Below are 23,938 nucleotides of genomic sequence, written 5' to 3' on the forward strand. Positions count from 1 at the left end.
GCACGCACACACACACACGCACGCACGTTCGCGCGCACGCGCGCGGGAGACTCGTCCTGTGTTGAGAAACTCTAGGGAGAACTGGACAGTACAAGGTCTTCAGAGAAGAAGCCCCCCTCAGTCAAGTGTTTCAGCCCTTAACTCTTTACACTCAAACAGGGCCGGGCCGCACCCAGGTCATGACTCCTGGATGCCCTTGTATTGCCGCATTTTTTCTGGTCCTCAGCAGGTTCGAACCTGCGCCTCCAGGGTGGTCGCCACTTCAGGACTGAGTCACCTTTTCTGGCAGACGATTTAACCACTGAGCCATCGAACGCCTAGTTTGAGTTGAAAAATTCCTCTTCGACCAGATCCAGCTGGAACTCTTTTCTGCTGCTTCTGCCATTGCCTTGAGAGCCCATGTCCTCTCTCTGCCAGAAATCGACAGCTGATACTGCAGTATAATTTTACATTTTGTTATTGGGAACACAGAACATGAACACATTTTTCCCAAACAGGGAAATGCACACACATCTTGTAAGCATACACATCACACATACAAATCAGGCTACTTTGAACCGAACAAAAAATTCCAATTAGAAATCTTAAAATGCATTTTGTGTGAAGTCTTTCTCTGTTTTTTTGTGTAAGATAAAACTGAACTAAGAAAAGAGAAGTATGTTGTGTGATTACAAAGCTTAACAAGAACTATTGAACTTCTCATTGAAAAGTTCGTCTGCTATTTGACAGAGTTCTTTACTGTCTCCAATTGTCGGAAGGAAAACAACAGGAAACGGTGTTATTACCTGAAATTATGAAACATGTCATTCACATACATATTGTTCAATTTTTCCTTTTTGATATTTACATATGTGTTCTATCTGTAAACGCCTAGTGCTTATTTTCAAGACTAGGCGTAAATGCTTATAATAATGATAATAATTAATCAATATAAACTGGGTTTCCATTGACGTTTTTGAGTTTTCCCTGTATTTGAATCATTCCACAGCTTATTTTCATTGAAATGCCACTCCTGATTTGACTGTTGCGATCGAAACTTGCATTTTTTCCCCTTCCATATCTTAAAATAAAGAACTTCAATAACCAACTTCACATGACAGAATTTCATAACTGGTCTATCTGAGCAAAACCAGAAATACATTGAGCTTTGCGACAAGACTTCTACAAAGCTGGACATTGAAACCACTACTCTAAAATTAAATGTACTTCATATATAACAAAATTAGATCAGTGAGATGAAACTCATCAAAACATGCGGGGTCCCCACTTTTCCGTTAGAGAGATGTCGCAGCTCAAATGCTTTTGGGTCATTTTAAAGAAGAGAGAATGAACGTTTTAGTCGTGGGTTCAACGGACAAGATTTGTTTTGTTAAGAAAGTGCAGTAGAGCGTCAAAATATGAGGTAAATTTCGGGGCACGTTTTTATAAATGGAGCAAAAGATATCAAAATGAAAATTACCCCACGTAAAAGTAGAGAACATGATCTTTTGTTGATAGGTCTTTTGTACTGATTGGTTGAGAATCGAAATATCCGCGACCTATTTTTGTCACCAGCCCTCATTTGGACCAGAAGCAGACACCGGCAAACCTTTGCCACGCTGCTGTTTGAAGAGCGAAGGGTATCCCACTTACGGCGTTCATAATCACTAACACTTCCTCACACACACACACACACACACACACAAAAAACACTCAGAGGAAAGTATAAAGGCTGTTTAATGTTCTGATATATTTTTCAACTCGATGTGTGTAGTATTGCGCTTGCTATAGCGAAGTGAAAAGTTATAAAAATACGGTCCGTCAGCCATTGTTTTTCAGCAGTACTAGCCTACCATTGTAAAGGCCCGTGGGGTTCCGCGATTTTAATGTGTGCATGTTTGTAGTTTACGACATAATGTATTTCTACTATCAATTGTTTTTGTGATCAGTCGGAACTACATTTTAAATGTGATTGCAGTAATGAAAACACTACCCACAGTTCTGTGTCTGTTGTCAGGTATGCCCACAGATTGGTAAAGATACTGTGGCACGAATGTTTAAAAAGCCTGCGTTGGAAGGTACGTATTGTGTATGTATTTTATGTGTGTATGTATGTGTGTGTGTGTGTTGGGGGGTGGGGGGCAGGGAGAGACAAAGCGAGAAAATCACACTCAAAGAAAAGTTACCGAGTTGCACATGGTGAGGATTACATTTACAGACGGGATAATTATGTTGTTACAAACGATTTGCAATTTTGCACACAACAGAAATGGAATGTCGGAGTCAAGTTTGTTGATGACAACTGAAGTGCTGAATACGAATGGATATGACTTTCACTTTGAACAATATATGATATTCATAAAATAAAAGATACCTACAATGTTCACTTCAGACAGCCATAACTGCGTTTATCCCATGCATACAGGGACGCACGCACGCGCGTACGCGAACACGCACACTCGCGCGGATGCTCATACAGTTACATTTGTCATTACGCCCTTCACAGTATTGACATCACGCAGACATACTTTTCACATACAGACGAAAACCTAGTGCAAATGAATTTAACGAACATTCAGTCAGTTGTGGACTGTTTCCAATCATGTGAAGAAAGTAGAAATTAAAAAAGGTGATTAATGAACGTCTTGTAGCTCAAATAATGCAGAGACTGTTTGATAAATATGTGCAGGCCTCTTACGGAACCCCATTTTGCGAAAGCTATGGGAGAGAAACTGCCTGATTAAGGAAAATGAATCGGTGATGGAAATAGAAGATAGGGATGCGGATTTGCCTTTTCCTCAGAAAGGTGAGTTTTTGTAGATTAACATATGGTTTGCATTCTATCCAGGTGTTATGCGCTTGTTTGTGGTTTTTGCTTCACAGCCAAAACTTTTTACAGCATTGTAAAGGCCCGCGGGGTTCCGCGATTTTAATGTGTGCATGTTTGTAGTTTTCATTTGTTGCCAACATTTTGTAGAGTCAATGGTGTAAACACAAGTATTGCAGTTGATCTACTTTTTTCGTTTTGAAACGAGTATATTTGTGTTTATGTGTTGGGGAACGGGGATTCAAACTCAATCGTAGCAGCCTTGATGTGTGTAGGGGAGTGGGGATTAGAAAGCAGTTTTAGGCATTGCATTTCTTGTTCGCAGTTTTTAAAAAAGGCATTCCAGACAGACCACACTTGACGTGTTTCCTACACATCATTTTAAAGATGGCACTGGATTAATTAGAATGAACATGCTGAACATTTCAGTCGAATCGATAAATCAACAGAAAGGCTTACTTCTTCGTCCGCCTCCTTGCCTGAGAAGGATGCCACCGTGGTATTCACTGAAATGTGGTATTAGTGAATTGATATCCGACATAACACAGTCAAGCACAAGCCAGCGCAACGTTTCAATAGATCTACAAAAATTCGGTTTCTTTTTGTTAGTGAGCAAATGATATAATTCGGGTAAACTTGTGCAGTCTACATATCTTCTGATTGCGAAACTCAATCCAAAAATAACAGATTACCAAAAGTCCGGTCTTGTGTGCAGTAAAATCAGCAAAATCACATGTGAGCCTTGAACTTGATGACGAAGGCGTTACCTATTATCAATGTTGCTATTATTATCATTATCATTATTATTATTAATTATTATTATCATATTGTTTTGTTGTTTTCACCACATTGATTAATTATTATTATCATATTGTTTTGTTGTTTTCACCACATTGATCGATGCTGTTAACCTAACGGTTTCAGTAATCCTTGGCCTAAGCTTACAATGTTTGGATTATCGCTGGTTTAACTATTTACTGGCTGGGTTGATCAGAGAACGGGGAGAGCGTATCTCCCAGTGCACCTCACGAAGCATCTCCCAGAGAGAGGCAGAGAGCGAAGCGTGGGGAGAGCAGCCTGGAGGAAGGCAGTTCTCAGGATGAAGCAAGGATGGATCAACATGCGGAAGACATGCCAGTAGATACAGAGCAGGTATGTAAAACACACAATATATCATTTTGTTTCAATGAAACATTGTTGTAAAGTCATTTCAAAATGACTGTCGACAGGATAGCTCTTTACCTTCACCTGTGCACTGTTTCAGTCTCAGTTTCTCAAAGAAGCGTCGCTTCGGTCGGACAAACCCATATACGCCATACCACATCTGTTCGGTAGATGCCTGACCAGCAGCATTACCCAATCCGCTTAGGCGATACGTAGCCTAGGAATGAGTGTGGGGAGGAGAGAGGGTGTGCAGGGTAATTTGGGAGATGGTGTGTGTGTGTGTGTGTGTGTGTGTGTGTGTGTGTGTGTGTCGGGGCTCGTGTACGTTTATGTGTATTTGTTTGTGCTTTCATATCTGTGAAATTGCATGTTTGTTGCATATCTGTTATGCATGTGTGTATGTGTGAATGTGTGTCTGCATTTTTTTTTTTACATTTATCTGCTTATTTATCATCATTATTGTCTTTTTATTTTATTTTTATCTATTATTATTATGGGTTTTTTTTGGGGGGGAGGGAGGGGGCGAAGCGGGAGGGCGGTGGGTGTTGTTGTTTTTTTGTTTGTTTGTTGTTGTTTTTTCTCCAGGCCTGACGAAGCGCGTTGGGTTACGCTGCTGGTCAGGCATCTGGTTGGCATCTCTTCCTCACTAACTCTCTCCGCCACTCGCTCTCTCTCGCGCACACGCACACACACACACACACACACACACACACTTATACAAGCACGCGCACACACACACACTTATACAAGCACACACACATACGCCCATATCCCCCGACCCCCTAACCAAGAGACAGACTATTTAAATGTTAAAGGTTCTAGAGCCTTTTACTGCCATGGGTGGTGAATTCATATCCACTGTCAAGGCTTGGCATAGGAAGGCGGGGCCCAGCCCCTCTTCCTGCCGCTTTAACTCTTTCACCGCCATAGGCGACTTTTGTGGAAGATGAGGGGTCATATTGATAAGACCATTTTTAGCATTGTTGACAAAGCTTGACAGCTGCAGCCGGTTTCCCACCAATAGAAAAATGACTAACCTTTGCCCCCTAACCAAGTTTGAAGTGAACAAGTCTATTGTGTTAGCCTGTGCCTGAGCATCGTTTCTAAAATATTTGGCGCTGTGGAGTGTTTTTCACCCAGAAACTTGGCGGTGAAAGAGTTAACACTCGCCAGTATTTTCTCCCCCTCCACTTGGCCTTGAAAGTATGGACGTTGGTCATTCGGATGAGACGATAAACTGAGGTCCCATGTGCAGCAGGCACTTAGTGCATGTAAATGTAAAGGAACGCGCGGAAAAAAGGGTTGTCCGTGGTAAAATTCTGTAGAAAAATTCATTTTGATCGAAAAACAAATACACTTTAAGGCAGAAAAAAGATGGTTGGAGCTGTCACTGTAGCGACGCGCTCTTCCTGGGGAAAGCAGCCCGAATTTCACATATCGAAATGTGTTCTCACAAAAAGAGTAATCCAATAAAATACAATACAGTAACCTCCAACTGGAGTGAGATGCCAGTTCCCACCTATGTGGACTGAATTAATGCTGCTGCTGCTGCTTTCTTCTTCTCCCCCTCCTTATCCTTTTCCCCTTCCTTCTTCTTCGTATTCGTAGTGTTGTGAGTGAGAGTGGTTTGGGTGTTCAGGTGGTGATTGGTACACCCTCTGTGGAGACGGTCCGAGAAGGTTCTCTGTCCGTCAGCCGGACACCTCAACACTCTTTCCTTCAAATGCCTGCGGGCCAGTCCCCCGGTATGGACGATACGTCTCTCAGTCGTCCTGGGTGAGTATCGGTCTGCTGTTTTGTTGTTGTTGTTGTTGTGTATTTGTATATCTCTGTTTCTCTCCGTTCGCTTGTCAGCGCTTCCGTCTGTCCTTCTGCCTGTTTGTTTTTCTGTCTGTCTCACTACCCCACTCTCCCACTCTCCCCCCCCCCCCCATTTCCTTTCTCCCTTTTGGAATATACACAATGATTATTCCTGTATCAGAAGGCATTGCAATGTATTAAAGAAGCACATGTGAACATACCAACGCGAACACACTCTCTCTCTCTCTCTATCTTTCTCCGTCTGTATCTCGTCAAGGCCTACAAATTAATAAATCGAACCTCTACCTCTCTCTGTGTATCCCTCTGTCTGTTCCCCTCTCTCTCGTTCCACATCCCTACCTTTTTCTGTCTGCTTTCCATGGATGTAATATTCTGTTGGGTACCTTCTCTTGATGTGCTTAATGGCTGTGAAATAGCCGCAAAAGCAGCTAAAAGACCCACATTCATAAACATTACATACGCATCCCTGCGTCAGTGAGAGAAGCTTACAGCATGTTAGAGCCGACATAATGGCATGCATAATATGAGAAAAATAACGAATAAAAAGTTTATTTCCCAGACACGGATTGTGATTCAGACAGTTTTTTAAGCGAAACAAAGTCTCTCAGTAGTCTGCTGAATATCATTTTATTTCCGCTTACTACTTAATACGCTTAGATAGCATGTTTTGACGTGATGCGGCTTTTATTCCGTCTTATTTCGGAACATTTCAAACCGTTCCTAGCCCGTGAGGAGGCTTGATTTTAAGCAATATTATTTAGCTTGAATGAACAATTATTATTCATCAAGATCTTGCAGAGAGCAATCATTCTTATTGGAAACACGAGGAAATGAAACATACACACGCATGTGTCCACACAAACAAGTGCGTGAAGACGTGTTTTTACGCGGACACGCCTATACGGACACACACATACACACTCACACACACACGCGCGCGCGCGTGCTAACAACAACAACAACAACAAAGAAAAAAAATGACACACACATTCAGGTACACGGAACGTACTTCTTCAATAGTTAAGGAAAGTCTCGGTTGGAATACCTTTTCAGCAGTTCTGACCTTGCTTTGAAACATGCGCGCGCCTGCGTGCACACACACACACGTGCGCACACGCTTGAGCTCATACACACACACTTAACATACACCATACACAGTCTTGGCCACAACACCATTACTACAGCAACTACTACTGGTTCAAGTCCTTTTCTTCCCCCTCATCTTCCTCCCATGACAGCCTCCACCACCTCCATGTCACCACTCAGTCTGACCTCCCCCACATACCTCACACCCATCTTTCTGTGCAGCACAAGAAACACACACATGCATGTGTGCACACAAACAGACACGCTGTGCAAACATGCTGTCGTGCAGCACAAGAGCCCAGTCTGACCGGAGTCGGGAGGGCTCGAGAAGCAGAAGAGGCAGCAGCCTGGAGCCGGACAACCTGAGCTCCGTGGAGGAGCCAGCCCATGACGCCCCGAGAAGCTCCTCAACTCTCGAGGTCCTCAGGGAGGAGATGGAGGAAATGCCGCTCTCGCCACCCGTCATGCCCATTCTCCCGGAGTACGATCGCTCTACTCCGGAGAGGAAGTTTGTCAGGTCAGTAGTCAGCATTCTGTGTGTGTTGTGTGTTTGTGCGTGCGTGTGTCTGTGTGTGTGTGTGTGTGTGTCTGTCTGTCTGTCCATCTGTGCGCTTTTTTCATCTTGAGTAACATTGTAAGCAGCGCTGGATATTTTAATTGTCACAATGTATACTTGAAGTAGTCTGTCTTGTTTTTTTACCCTGCCCTGTAAATGTTGCAATGCCATTACCGATTGATTGGCACTGGCATCAAGAAGCTGCCGTCCCGATGAATAGAGGACACCATATAACGATTATCCTTTTCCTTGCAGGAGTTGTGAACAGGAAGGAACAGGGCGATATACGACGTTCAGGGCCATGTGCCCACCCACACAGTACAACAAATATCAGGCCGCAAAATGCTTCATTGCTCTGATAGGTGAGCCAGATTATTATATTCTTTTTTTTTTCACCCTTCTTTTTTCTTTCCATTATTTTCTTCAACGGCAAAGGTTGAGTAAAGTATGTGGATCAGTCCACATGCTTTGACACCTCATTGAAACTAAAACTGAAATCTTCCTGTCGTAACCTTTGTCATTACTGACGTTCATATTTCCCACTCTAAGCATCCCGGGATTTCTGATCTTACAAATGAAACGTGAAACAAAACAAGACTGACAGTTATACAAAAGGTTTTATGTCATATGTTCAGAGAGATAAACACAAGCAGCAGTGTTTCTTAGGCCGTGACTAAAATATTTGCGGTGGATATGTACTTTCCATACGCACCTCGTGAAGTAAAGTGTGAACTACTGCGAGTACACTGAAATAAATCACCGTGACGCTGAGTCACGAGAAACATGAAAATGAAACTGTCACGTTCTCTTAAGACATCTCTTAAATCAGAATGCCAAGGCGCGCATTGTGAGAAGCTTCATGAATCTGACCGACAGTACGTCTGCCGATGGGCATGATGAACAATAAATGAAGTACCCGTAGAGCTGTATTGTTACAACTACAGAGGACTTTGTTTCACCGTAAGTACCTGACAAAAAGACGTCTGGTCTTTACGTTGGCAAGCACTGGCCTAATAGAAATCACACGAACGGCTGATTCCACCAGCCGTTTACAAGTGTAGCATGTTCACTCTCTGGCCTTTCTTTCATGTAATATCAGCCTTTTGGTCTCCGCCTATGACGGTTGTTTGTCGTACCATTTGCCAGTTTGACGATCCATCTTTCCCAGACAGCCCCCACTCTGGGATGTCATCTTATCAGTTCCTGTTTTAGGTTCTCCGTTGTATGCTGACGTGGGACTTTCTTCTTGGCTGGTATGTCGGAGGCCAATCTGAGAGACCGATTTCATTAACTTACTCGGAAGATATAATTTTACGTTGAAGACTTTTTCCCTCTATCTCTTGCTTATGAAAGCGCTTCAGTGGAGAAAAACGTACTCAGCAGATTTTTTGTTTTTTGTTTTTCGAAAGCTCATTTCAAGCGTTCTGGTCGGATCTGTAGACACACAGGCAGGATATATTCGTGTTACGATAGTCACGCTTCCGCTTCATACATTTGCAGCCAGTGCACACCTAGTGAAATTCTTAATGCAAGGTACTGGAGATTTTAACCACGGCACCAAGTATGTTACTGTGGCAAAAAAACTGTTAAACATGAGCTACATCATAGTATGCATAACGTGGAGTGATGGCCTAGAGGTAACGCGTCCGTTTAGGAAGCGAGAGAATCTGAGCGCGCTGGTTCGAATCACGGCTCAGCCGCCGATATTTTCTCCCCCTCCACTGGACCTTGAGTGGTGGTCTGTGCGCTAATCATTCGGATGAGACGATAAACCGAGGTCCCGTGTGTAGCATGCACTTAGCGCACGTAAAAGAACCCACGGCTTTTTATTTTATTTTTATCTGTTGTTATTATTATGGGTTTTTTTTGGGGGGGGAGGGAGGAGGGGAAGCGGGGGGGGGTTGTGGTTCTTTTTTTTTATTTTTTTTTTTTTCTAGGCCTGACTAAGCGCGTTGGGTTATGCTGTTGGTCAGGCATCTGGTTGGCATCTCTGGTTGGCATCTCTTACTCACCCACTCTCTCCGCCACTCGCTCTCTCTCACGCACACATTCATGCACACAGTCCATGCTTTCATTTAGCATAATTCCAGTCTGTTATTTACCTTATTGTGGTGGATAATTGGATACAGTGAACCTTACAAGTAAAACCAAACTTTCTGGATCAATCAAACTATATTTAATTCCAGTGAACGATTTTTCTCTTCTTCTTTGCTTATGCCCATCTCTCTCTCTCTCTCTCTCTCTCTCTCTCTCTCTCTCTCTCTCTCTCTTTCTCTGTGTCTGACTCTCTGATTCCCTTCTACCTCCTTCACGAAGATGTTAATCACAAAAGAATTACCACTTCCCCTCACATAACCGCCCATTCTTTACGTTTCAGATGAGTGCAGCCAGCGGAGACTGTTTGTCCGACAGCACAGACCCTACGGTGACATCTACATTAGCACCAGCCCCCAAACCTTGCCACGTCCTCGCACATAAACCGCCCTCCTTCCTCACCTCTCGGCGTCTTGTCTTCCTGGTTCGCCTCTTCGACACCCCGGAATGCCAAAGCTCTATGCCTTGAATTGGAAAAGCAGGAGGTTTTGGAACTCTGTCCTTTTAAAAGAGTGTCTGTGGCAGACATCATATGGCGCCTGCACCCTAATTTCTTATAATGCTCGATTGTCGCCAAGTTAAATATGCAGGCATCTTTTAATTGTCGCGTCAAGTAAAATACGGACCTGTTTTAGCATACTATGATTGCCATGGGGGAATACAGACCTATTGCAACATACTTTTTTTGCCGTAAAGTTAAAGACACGCCTGTTTTGGCATGTTATTTGTTTACTTACCAGATTTACTGGCCAGTTTCAACCTCACTTTCATTTAACCAGATTGGAACTTGTCTTTGCAGTGCGCTCATGCTCTATCGACTGTACGCATGCGTTTCTGAATTTATGTATCTGTTTCTTTATGTGTCAGTCTCTGTAGACTGCATTCCAAGACATTCTGTCGAAGACATATAAGTAATTACCGGGCAAGAGCAATAAGCTTCTAAATATATAATTCATGAACAAATACAACGATAATCAAATAAAGAAGTCGAGCATCTTTACTGAACGATAATGCATATAAAAAGAGGAGTGAAAATTAACTTTTAATGACATAGTTCTAGAAACGGCTTCACGTTTTCAAGCAAAAGCTAATTTGGCTAACCATTGTGCTTCCGATTTCTGTCTCCTTGCTGTCAAAGAGAGAGTGCTGGAGGAAAATGTTCGATATGGGCCTTGTGTTGTTGTGACGTTTGCAAAGGGATATGGGCCTTGTGTTGTTGTGACGTTGTGCAAAGAAACAGCCGTAAGCGACAAAAGGGCGTGTAAGTGTGTGTGTGCGCGCGCGCGCGTGCGTGTGTGTGCCATCTTGAACGCGCTCAACACTAGAAAAGTGCGTGATTATAGAAACTGCATCAATCATTAAAGTAAAGAACTATTTATCGTCATAATCTATAGAAATATACCAAAGGAAAGATTTACATTACTAGAAACAGATGAATCAGGATTCTCACCCAAGGGAGACTGGCAATACTGTACAGAGTATTTTGAATATATGAATTTCTGAGAAAGATGTAAGATAACGAAAAACTCCAGAAGTCAGGAAAAAGCAATAACAAGTAACGGAAAAGTCCAAGATGACATGCTCAATACGCCCATTCAGTAATCACTTGATGATGGAGTCTCCCGTCGGTCCGACGGATGAATAGCGCAGGCAGGTTTATCTGTCGGTGTGTGTCCTCATATGGAAGAAGAGGCCGATTCTGGATGCGCAGCACTTCCCACAGGTGTTACAAGGGAAAACGTCTTCAGAAGTTGAGCCCTGCTTCCTTCGCATTGTAATTATCATTCTGTTCTGGTTGAGTCTTATCGTCAGTCTTTCTGGCTTCACGTGACTTAACCATAAGGAGTGAACACAAGACACGCTACACATTAAGGTCAGCATTGGTCATAAACTTTGAACAACTGTAATCCGAAGCCCTCTTGGTAGTGTAGCGTTTCCACAACATCAGAGCGTTGAATTGCTTGGAATGGTGGTAGGCCCAGTTCGGTGGTGTGTCGTGGGTCGCTGTGCAATGGGCAGAGTTGCAGGTTACACAGGGGGTGGCTCTCTTACCGCCCGGTCGTGTTGTGAAACATTCTGCATTCATTCTGTTGTGTCCGCTTCTGAGTCTGAACAGAGTGATCGGTCATCGCAGCTTTACTCAGTGTGGTAGCTATATCAGTATATGTAGCACAGTGCCAAAAAGCGGATTTTTAGTTTGGGTTTGTCGATTCAGCTTGTACTTATACGGTGTTCAAACCCAGCTGCATAATTCATCAGGGGATATTCAGGTTCTTCGTGGTTCTGTTTGTTTTGAATGGAGGAAAAAGTAAATGTGGCCTTTCGGATAGTGTATGTTGTCATTGGCAGATATCCACGTGTAAATTCAGAATGACTGTAAGCTTCTATCTAAGTCAGTGATTATGTCGTGGAGGTGATGACCATCGTGTCTTCTCGCCTTCCTTCTGTGTCGGTGGACAAGCCGAGATGGAAAAAAGTGTACACGCGTGGGTGTGCGCGCACACACACACTCCAAGCTCTCTCTCTCTCTCTCTCTCTCTCTCTCTCTCTCACACACACACACACACACACACACACACGCTGGCACTCAAGCGAATATATTACCATCAATAATGGACGGTGTTCACACAAAGGACAATCGATAGCTGTTTGATTTGATTAACGTTCCTCTCTCCTGACCAAGCTCCCTCTCCATTACTGACCGAGGAAGAGGTCACTTTCGGTCTGTCATAAGGCGAGAGACGGGTCAAACCTCTATGGTGTGGTGCTGTAGTGAGTGCTTGCTTTCTCACTGCCTGAAAGTGTGTGTTCGTGTTTGTGAACGTCTTTATGTGATTGTTTTAAAAGTTTGAAATGATCAGCTTTGATTCAGTGCTGTAGAATAATATTGAGAATTTTTAACTGAAAAGAACAAAAAGGCTATATATATATATATATATATACACGCGCATAAACACACATTAATATATAAAATTATATGCATATCACTTAGAGTTAAAATTGTATTTCATTGTTTTTCTTGTTGTTTTTAATGATTCTCATCAATCTTTGATTTTATGAATTGTGTCTTTCTCAAGCTATCTTGAAGGAGTTGTTACTGTTCCATGGATGTTTATAATAACGGAAAGTAACTTATAGCTTATTTATGGAACGTTTATATACTGCAAAAGACAATGTAATATTTAGGTCAGTCACGCAGACTTCACAGTTTCAAAATATGAATACTACGAACCAGATCCATTGAGTGGTTGGTCAAAGCAACTTTCATGAAATAATTATTGACCGAAAATAATTTTCAAACTCCCATTTTATTGCTGGTCTCCTCTGTCTTCATACACATGCACGTGCACACTCACACCCACACACGGTCTCGAATGTGCGTGTCACGAATCTTGATCAAGGGAAGCAACAGCATTTTTTAATGTTAAGAAACCAAAGATAGCTTCAGTTGATTCCCTTGAACTTTACTTCACTGTGTCTGTCACTCTTCTCTCACTTCTTCTACCCTTCATCTGCCCAGAACTCTCCCTCGAGCCCCTTTCCCGCGATCCGCCGTCCCTCCACTTCTGTCAGGACTTGGAACCTCATCTTGCGCTCCGATGACCGCCCCTCTTGTTTTCACTCTCGATTTGTCACATCCACACAGAAGTATACATACACATACACACAAGTATCGGTTCTGCATCTGCTATTACTTGCCCACTCATTTATAACTTCCGCTCTCTGTCACACACACACACACACACAACTAAATCACAATCACACACGCACACGCACACACACACACACACACACACACAACTAAATCACAATCATGATTGTTAACTGGAATGTCATATAGTGCAATTAAATCATAATTAATACTGTTAAATGGAATGTCATACACAATACTGCCAAATGGAGTTTTTATCTCTAAAGATTATCTGAATTATCAAGATAACAACTTCGATGACTGTATTGCACAACCCAGGAGAAGATTTTTAAGCGATCTCTTTCACTTTGCACACGGTTTTGATTAAAAAACAACAACAACCTACTTTAACACATTGAACTGTTATGTGAATGATAATGGAATGTCACGTTTTATGATTAGTTGATTCCATGTCTGCTGAAGAATGAAGATGATCACACAATATATCAATCAGCTTTGAAGTTGTAATGATTTGTTTTGTGTTCACGTTGTTCTCAAGTTGCTGTTTTTTCATGGTATTTATTGTATTCTTGCAGCGTTAAGCGTTGAAGGTTGAATTTTACGAGAAATGTATACACGTTCTGAATTATGTGAATATATTGCCGTTGAAGTTTTGATCTTATGAGACTTGGTCATATAATAACGTTTAGGATTCTGTGATTGTACTAACATTTATTAAATGTTGATATTTCTTGTTAACTTTCTTGATTATGTGATTATATTAATATTGTTACATATTGATATTTAACAATGTATACATAGTCAAATTTGCTGTTGTTGAAAGCATTTGTCTGTTTATCATCAAGTATTCCATGAGTCTGGCGTGGAAAATGTGAACCCGACGCATAAGACATTTTCTCTTCTAATCAAATGCTCATGATTGAAGCAACCCAGTCACAGAATAATGATTTTTTTTTTCTTCGATGATAATGGGACACAGCGAAGTACCATGTAAGGGAGACAACTTGTGTGACCTCGGGCACGTTATTTTACCTTGATGGTGTCCCTTCAAGCCCGCACCCTACCCACTGTTCTGTCAGTGGGCGTGCTGAGCGGTCAGTTCGGATCGCCAAGTTGTCAGTGTGACAGTGTGCTGTTCGTGAAAGAAACATCACATTCATTTTTCCCTTTTTGCCACACCAAACTTATACTGCATTCCATGAAATACGCTCGGGTGTCTTTTGTGTTTTAATATTATTTTAATATTAATGATTTTTAGCATATAGTGGATTTATTTATTATGTTTAATATGGAATTATGTTGGCCGACGTTTGGGGTTTCGTGTTGTGTCGACAAATTTAGCATGGATATCCAGGTAATTCACTTAGTGTACAAGCTGGTATTTTTCTCAAGTATGGTGTTGCAGTAGATCATGGTGACCCTCATTGCAGTATGTCCCAATGCAAATCAAGCGTTTTTATATGCAGTACTACCTTCTGCCTTTATATATTTTCGTTTAAAAAAATAACAATCGTCTTTTTCTAGAATTGTAATCACTGTTCAACCATCCAGTATCGGTTTGTTAAACACAAGATATGTGTACCATGAATTCAGAGGGCATGCCAATTGAAGCATTAGAATATCGAATTGGTTTTAGATTTATCAGATGAAAGGACGATTTACAGATTTCCCCTAGAGTGTAACGAAGGAGGTGAATGTCATACTATAGATTAAATGAGCCACATCATTTTGTTTTTTTCTCTTCCCACAAAACTTACACTTACTTTATGCTTTCCTATCAGCTTGTCGTCTCTTGTGGCCGTGGAAAGTAAAATGATTTTAGTTTTGTATTACGGATAATTGAATTTTAACATTAGAGACTGGGTGTGCTATTCAGTATGTGCTGGCCCGGAAATGAACGGCGTTGACAGTGAGCACACGAATCACGTTGATAACTGTAGATTTTGTTCATACTGGAGTCTCCCGTTCCTTTGACTTTTACAATACGAACATGGATTTTAATGACGTAACAAAGCGAAAGTGAAAAAAAAAACCTTTTTGGGGTGGATGGCTTCAACTATGCTGAAAGAATCTAAATGGCGAAATGGTGATTGTTGAATGCAGCGCACATGACGATTTCTGTGATTTCTGGGGTTGTTTTGATAAGTGAATGAACTGGTGCGGTTTTTAAAAGACCTCGCCACATTTACGTAACCATTGTTTTGTTACAGCAACGTTAAGGCGATATTTTTTCATTGTTTGACCATTGTAGATTGTCACAGGCAACGTTAATGCGATGTTTGTTATTGATATTTGTTGATAGTTTGTAGTTTTTTTGCCAGGCTTGTTATTTACATAACCATGTACACACAAAAATTGATTTGTTATTTATAAAGCGTTTTGTTCTTATCCATTAAGAAAAATCCCTATAGATGCTGAATCAGATTTGTCCGGTTATCGTTGGTGATTATTGACGTGTTTTCAATGGTACGTATTTTGATCATGTAACCATGTAGTTCAGTGACGTTAATGTACCATTCTACACCATGGTTAATAATATAACGTTTTGCTTGTAAACGTTTTTAGTTATATTTTATCATGAAGAGATGAGTGCCTATCAGCGTGTCCATGCAGCGCTTACACCAACCTTAACATGAAAAATGATTACTACCTCTTTCATGATGTTGGCTTTTGCAATAATTTTTCTCGGTTTTTACATTGTTATGAGTCGTTGTTTGTTAAGAGTTTGATGTTCATTGTACAATGTTTACAAACAAGTAAAGAACACTAATCCAAAGAGTTTACAGTGTTTTCTTTCCTTCATTACGTCCCTGACCGAACCAGGAACGCACTCGGAAGCGAAAGAGTTGCAGTAACATCCCTTACGCTGCTTTCTCGATCTTGATTTTGTCATTTATAAATTCCAGATTGCTTTATTTCAACAGCCCGAACATTGTTGCACTGTCAGTTAGCTAGCCCGAGTTTTTGTTTATCTGTCAAAAAAAAAAAAAGTCAGATACACTCGAGGCTTTTCGGAAATAACCAGTGTGAAAATACGTTGAATGATCGGATGTTACCGGATTTATTTTGATCCACAACGGCAGTAGTTTTATTTTGCTTTTGCTGTGCGTGTTACTGATTAATTCCATTATGTCGACGCATCCATGGCGTTTGATACCCTGCATGAGATGTTCCAGTTATCACTCAGGTCACGCTTCTGCTGAAGATACTTGATATTATAATCTCTCTCTCTCTCTCTCTCTCTCTCTCTCTCTCTATATATATATATATATATTAATCTATTATACAAACATATACATATTTTACATAATTTGCTTTTGACCACCCATACCTCTCTGTGCACACACATACACACACACGAAGACACACACACACACACACACACACACACACAGGGGCTGACATAATATGTGTGTGTGAGTTCAGAACATAAGCAGAAAAGATTGTGACGAAGGTTACGCGCCTTTTTTTTAAGTTGGCGGCTGGGCTGGGCGGTGAGAGTGAACGCCACTTTGAGCATTGTCTATTATGCTTAAGTGGCTAAACTGGCTTTAATTTACTTTGTGCATAATGGTCGCAGTCAACCACTCCCACTTTCTCTCTTCCAGCAACCCATTCCATCTACCCTATTCGACTGGCACTGAGAAAGATACAGTCCTCACGGCCTCGGGGCCTGGTTCCATTACTAAAGTGCCAGGAAATGGGTGTGTGATGATTTGAGTCCACTGTCTCGTCTGCGCATGGGGGGAAAGTGGACCGACACATCAGTGCAGATTGGTTGGACATTGATATTTCATCGTATTTGTCCAGTATGTTGCACATGTGTATATGCATAACAGCGTTGGGGTGTGTGTGTGTCAGTGTGTGTGTGTGTGCTTCCGTGCATGTTTTACTGAGATAGTGGAAAGGTGACGTTTCAGTTTTCGGGTTTCTTTGACTTTCTTGAGTGCCTCAATGTCGTATCTATCTTCCTTTTCCTGTTCAGCTTGTGATTTAATTTCCAAATGGATTAATAATGATGTACTGTCACGGTACTATATTTCTTCACCACTCTTAGATTTATCTGAGATATAAAGTGGTTCTGATTTTGACATCACCGGATAAACTCCCCCACCTTCGCTAAGACTGAGCACGGTAATCTCCCCTTCCTATCTCTGTGGCTGCCTCCACCTCTACACTCCATCTCGCTCACTACGATCGGCTTCAGATCCACTCTGTTTGCTCATACCCAGATTCAAACACTCGACTGTTGGCCGCCGTTCTTTCTCTGTCTCTGGACCTTGCGATTGGAATGAACTCAGTCCTCTTTCGCTTCGTCAAGTCTCCACACTCAGCTCTTTCAAGTCTGGCCTTAACTCTCTCCGGACGAGTAGGAATGCTCATACATAAAATGTATTCGGTTTCAGACGACGGAATGGAATAGCATTTTCAAGAAATAAAAATCCATCACACGCTGTAAAGGTGATTTTGTGATTAGCCAAGCAGAGTGCGCTATTCTGGGTCAATCCACAGTTGAATGGTATGATTGGTCAGCCTGTCATATGTGGCCCGTCTCACACACACGCTGACAAAGTCACTGACCGGTCGTCTGTTCGCGTGCCAGCCTGTTACACGCGGCAAAGCGGGCTCTTCTCAAAATGTTGTGAAGCGAACAAGGCAGCGACGGCAACGTTTAAGGGTTGCCGAAGTACTTGAAATGCTACAAACTGATGGGTAGGACACTGAAGCGGTGGATGATGACGAAGAAGAAAGCGAATTTAATGCAGAAAGCGAGCATGGGTATGGTGATTCGGGGTGAAAAATTGGAAGTATTTTCTACATATGGCAAAACTGTAAAAATAAGATGAGAAATTTGATTTTTTTTATATGTAATAGCTCAACACGTAATAAACCAGTTCTGAAAGTTTCATTTTCTTACTCTGTATTTTGTATTTTTTGTAATTTTTTTTTCCAAACCCTTACAAATGGGCCGTCTGTGGGGAAAAGCAAGGGAGAAAACTTGTCCCGAGTGAGTTAAAACCCACCTCTTCCCAAAATAGCGCTATATAAATACTATTATTATTGTTATATTATTATTAGTCCCCTCCATCAAAACAAATTGAATTGACTTGTTGTTTATAGTCCAGCCGACCGCACAGGGCTATATCAGGACTGCCTAACCATGCAAATGCTCAACCGCGTCAACACTGAACTGTAACACCCACACACAAAAAACATATCAAGATAAACTCACAAACCTCAGTTCATGACACAGTATCCTAACCATTCAGCTCCTCAGGGCAAATAAGACAAGGCTTTGCTGAGGACGCCAGCCATTCCGCTTAATTTACATCCGCAGACTTACAAAAAATCGTAAACAAGGAAAGAACAATACTTCAAAACCAAACAAAGTACATAAAAAAGGCCAGAAAGGCAAAATTTAATGACACTGCAGAACGAACAGCAGCTAGTGTCCATCCCAGTGCGGTTTACATCTCAATACCTAATCGCCAGAGCAAAACAGCGCAGATAGTACATCACTGATAGACTGCGGAAAAGAGAAAAACAAATATTGAAAGACCCCCGGCATCCCCACAGGGGCCGTCAAAGCAAACCAAACGAAACAAACAAATATAAATCATGTAATGACTCTGAGTATGATTTTTTGAGCTGGTGATGAGCGGGCGGGTGGTAGTGGAGTTACATATTCATAACTTAAAGTGCTGATCATTTCTCTCAGCTTCTCAGCAAAATAATGATAATGATAATAATAATAATAACACTAATACTAATAAACAAACAAATAAATGAACACACACACACACACACACACACACACACACACACACACACACACACAGTATCTTAATCCAGATAACCAGACAAAACTCACTAATGAGAATCGAGTAAACGTGAAAAGAAAAAGAGAGGGAGAGCGGTGGGGGATGTTTCAACAACCTTTCACCGGCGCGCCGACAACACCTATAAACGATTCGCCTCTCACCGCTCCCAGCACTTTCTGCTTGGCCTTTCGCCTCCGCTCGCGGAGTAATTAAATCAGATGCCGCGCACCCTGTGCGCACAGAGTATGCGCTCTGCTTGGCGCGGGGAACGTATGTATTACGGCGGCGCAGTGTTTGGTGTGTCAGTGGAAATTAGTTGCTTACCTCCCCGCCACAGGGATTTTGATTAGCTCCCCTCAACCCGTATGAAGAGCTCTCTCCACCTTCTCGTCCAGATTTACTCCCCCGGATGGTTCTGACACTGTCGAGAAAGGAGAACAGCGATGAAGATGATTTCTGCCTGTGGATCATCTTTGCAAGACTGAGAGGGACGTCTCCATTATGTGAATGCACCATGCCCACACCAGCGCTGCAGAGAAGACACTGGCCGCTGTTTTCGTTCCCTCTTTACATCCCACCCAAAAGATAAGGACAAATTCTCGGTCTGTGCAAACTGAAGGTTCCACCATGCATGCGTAGAACGGCAGTAAGGAGGTGTTGGTGACTAATACTCCAGACAAGACAAGAAGCTGAACTCCTAGATACAACATGACAAGGCACAGTTTTGAACCTACATAACACATGGCAAGTCACAGTTTTGAACCTAGATACATTACAGCAGAATACAGTTTTAAACTCAAATGCATCATGGCAAGGCAGAGATTTGAACCTAGATACATCATGGCAAGGCAGAGATTTGAACCTAGATACATCATGGCAAGGCAGAGATTTGAACCTAGATACACCAGTGGAGTGATGGCCTAGAGGTAACGCGTCCGCCTAGGAAGCGAGAGAATCTGATCGCGTTGGTTCGAATCACGGCTCAGCCGCCGATATTTTCTCCCCCTCCACTAGACCTTGAGTGGTGGTCTGGACGCTAGTCATTCGGAGGAGACGATAAACCGAGGTCCCATGTGCAGCATGCACTTAGCGCACGCAAAAGAACCCACGGCAATAAAAAGGGTTGTTCCTGGCAAAATTCTGTAGAAAAATGAGTCTACTTCAATAGGAAAAACAAAACTGCACGCAGGAAAAAAAAATTAAAAATGGCTGGCGCTGTAGTGTAGCCACGCGCTCTCCCTGGGGAGAACAGCCCGAATTTCACACAGAGAAATCTGTTGTGATAAAAAGAAATACAAATACAAACAAATACAAATACAAATCATGGCAAGGGAGAGATTTGAACATACACACCTCATGGCAAGACGCAGTTTTGAACACTTAGACCCTTCAGAAAGCCTAGGCTGAGTGGGTTGCATAAGCCATCTTAGCAGCGCTAAGTTTGCTTTCGTATTAAGTCCATGCTAATTCCATACACTTAACACATTTCTTAAAGCTGTGCAAACTTGGTGCTGCTGAGACGCTCATGCAACCTACCCCAGGTCCACAAGTCTTACGTCAGTCTTCAGCCAGCTACGTCTCTTGGCTAAGACATACCTGGACCATGGGAAGAGCAACACGAGACTGGGACTTAAGCTGACTGTTAGATGCCAACATCATCCTGAATATGGGATTTTATATTGATATCCCTGAAAATATCCAGCAGACGAATATCACTCATAACACTCAGGCTCAGCCCTTATACACCCAGGCTGAAATCAGGTCTCACGCTGTTGTTCCGCAACGCCCTGGCTTTATTACGTGAATAGTTCATTAATTCCACAAACGAAACATTAACATCAAGTGAATGATACCATCGCACGTTTAACAGTAAACATCCTCCTTCGTTTTCGAATTTCCCAACCATTCTCTTCCCAGCCAGCTGGTAAGTTGTGAAAATAATTAAGGGACTATCCGAGACACCTTAAACATCCGCTGATTCTTTATCATGGGTTATCTGTTTGATTTGCACTACTTTCTCTCATCCCACCCTCCCTCCCTCCCTCTCTCTCTCTACGCGCAGGTGTGTGTGTGTGTGTGTGTGTGTGTGTGTGTGTGTGTGTGTGTGTGTGTGTGTGTGTGTGTGTGTGTGTGTGTACGTGTGTGTGTGTGTGTGTGTGTGTGTGTGTGTGTGTGTACGTGTGTGTGTGTGTGTGTGTGTGTGTGTGCGCGCGCGTGTGTGTGTGTGCGTGTGTGTGTGTGTCCCTTCTCTATCATCCTCCCTGCCTCTCCCTTGAAAAATAACAGAAGTCTGCAAGTCAGTCCTCTTACCGATTTATGTTTCCTAATGCAGAGAGGATGGTATCATAATCTACGACACATGAGTTCTTTTAACTGAGTTGTGCCAGAGACTGTGAACCTGCAAAATTCGCCTCGACATAATGATCTGAATGTTCTGTTCTTAACTGATCGCAGTTTAATGTGCTTTGGAAGGGGAATGCGGACGGTTCGTGTTGCTTTCCACCACCGACGCCCCCCCCCCTTATCCCCCCCCCCTCCCACACACACACACACACCGTATCTCCTTCTGTATTTGCCTGTGTTTGTGTGGATATGTCGGTGTGTCTGTTCTGTGCTGGTAGAGAGTAGCGAATATACAGGGGAGAAAGAGATGTGAGAGACAGACAGACAGACAGACAGACGGACGGACGGACGGACGGAGAGAGAGAGAGGGAGAGAGGGAGGAAGCTGAAAAAAGTCACGAAGAACACACTGACTGAACAATCTGGGTACTCAACCTGTCAGTGTACAGAACTATATATATATTTTTTTAAACATCTTTTAGATCACGTCACGATATACTTTCACCATAGTGACGACGTATTTTTGTGATTGAAGTTTCATTTTGAAGATAACATATCAGTCCTGTTTTCTTGAAAAGAAAACCACGGCGAGGAGAGGAGGGGGGGGGGGGGGGGGATGGAGGGCAGGGAGGGGGTAGAGCAATGTGGGTAAAGGTCAGGACTGAGGGTAGATGTCTGGAACCATGGGACGATGAGGAGGTGGGCGTGAGGAGAGGGTACAGAGGCTGAACAAGGTGATCGACACAGACACAACAGGTGTGTCACCGGCTCCGTTTTCCTCGCTTCTCACCTCGCCACCCATTTCCTGTTATGTCTGTGAAGTAGGTACAAGATGGATGGCGATGAGGTGTCAGAGTTTGTTTTTAAAAAAAGAAAGAAAGAAAAAAAAAGGAAAAAAAGTACAGTGTGTATGTGTGCGTGAGTGCGTGTGTGTATGTGTGTGTGTCTGTGTGTGTCTGTGTCTTAGTGTTAAAGTGTAGTGTTGTGTAGTGTAATTTTGTGTAATGCAATGTTGTGTAATGGAATAAAGTGTGTACAGTATCAATCGACTCCAGTGTTTCAACTCCGACGAAAAATTTCACCACACGGATGGCTTGACAGACATAAAAAACAACAAAAAACAGCAACAACAAAAGCACACACACACAAAACAACAACCAACCAACCAACCAACCAACAAACAAAAAACAACAAACAAACAAGCAACAACAAAAACAAAAAACAAACAAACCAAACTTGATTTGGGAAAGCATTCACAATAATTCAGCTTTCTGGACATTGTGTCTATTGAGTCTACATATTGGCATTTCTTACGATCAGTTCTTAAACCAATTCCATTACAATATGTCGGAATCACTTGTCAACTTTACACGCGATCAATTTCTAGCACAAACTATACTTATTTTCTAGGTAGAATAATTTGTGTATGGTAAAAATAGGGATCTGTTTATTACACAGTGCTTGGCTGAACGCATACAGGACAAGCGAAAGTAGCTGAGTGCATTGTGGTGTGGTGCGATGTGGTGGTGTGTAGTGTGATGTAGAGTGATGTGGTATTGTTTGATATGGTTGTGTCTGAAACAGTGTAATGCAGTGTGATTTTGTGTAGCTCGATGTGGTGGTGTGTGGCGCAGAGTGGTGCAGTGTGGTGTGTGGCGCAGAGTGGTGCAGTGTGGTGTGTGGTGTAGAGTGGTGCAGTGTGGTGTGTGGCGCAGAGTGGTGCAGTGTGGTATGTGGTGTAGAGTGGTGCAGTGTGGTGTGTGGCGCAGAGTGGTGCAGTATGGTGTGTGGCGCAGAGTGGTGCAGTGTGGTGTGTGGCGCAGAGTGGTGCAGTGTGGTGTGTGGCGTAGAGTGATGCAGTGTGGTGTGTGGCGCAGAGTGGTGCAGTGTGGTGTGTGGCGCAGAGTGGTGCAGTGTGGTGTGTGGCGCAGAGTGGTGCAGTGTGGTGTGTGGCGCAGAGTGGTGCAGTGTGGTGTGTGGCGTAGAGTGGTGCAGTGTGGTGGGTGGTGTAGAGTGGTGCAGTGTGGTGTGTGGTGTAGAGTGGTGCAGTGTGGTGTGTGGCGTAGAGTGGTGCAGTGTGGTGTAGTTTGGCTTGACAAAGTGCCGTGTGGCGTAGTCCAGTGTAGAGTAGTGTGGTTCAATATGGTGCTGTGTGGCGTAGTCCAGTGTAGAGTAGTGTGGTTCAATATGGTGCTGTGTGGCGTAGTCCAGTGTAGAGTAGTGTGGTTCAATATGGTGCTGTGTGGCGTAGTCCAGTGTAGAGTAGTGTGGTTCAATATGGTGCTGTGTGGCAAAGTGCCGTGTAGAGTAGTGTGGTTCAATATGGTGCTGTGTGGCGTAGTCCAGTGTAGAGTAGTGTGGTTCAATATGGTGCTGTGTGGCGTAGTCCAGTGTAGAGTAGTGTGGTTCAATATGGTGCTGTGTGGCGTAGTCCAGTATAGAGTAGTGTGGTTCAATATGGTGCTGTGTGGCGTAGTCCAGTGTAGAGTAGTGTGGTTCAATATGGTGCCGTGTGGCGTAGTCCAGTGTAGAGTAGTGTGGTTCAATATGGTGCTGTGTGGCGTAGTCCAGTATAGAGTAGTGTGGTTCAATATG

This window comes from Babylonia areolata, chromosome 19, assembly GCF_041734735.1.
Source record: "Babylonia areolata isolate BAREFJ2019XMU chromosome 19, ASM4173473v1, whole genome shotgun sequence".
NCBI lineage: Eukaryota > Metazoa > Mollusca > Gastropoda > Neogastropoda > Buccinidae > Babylonia > Babylonia areolata.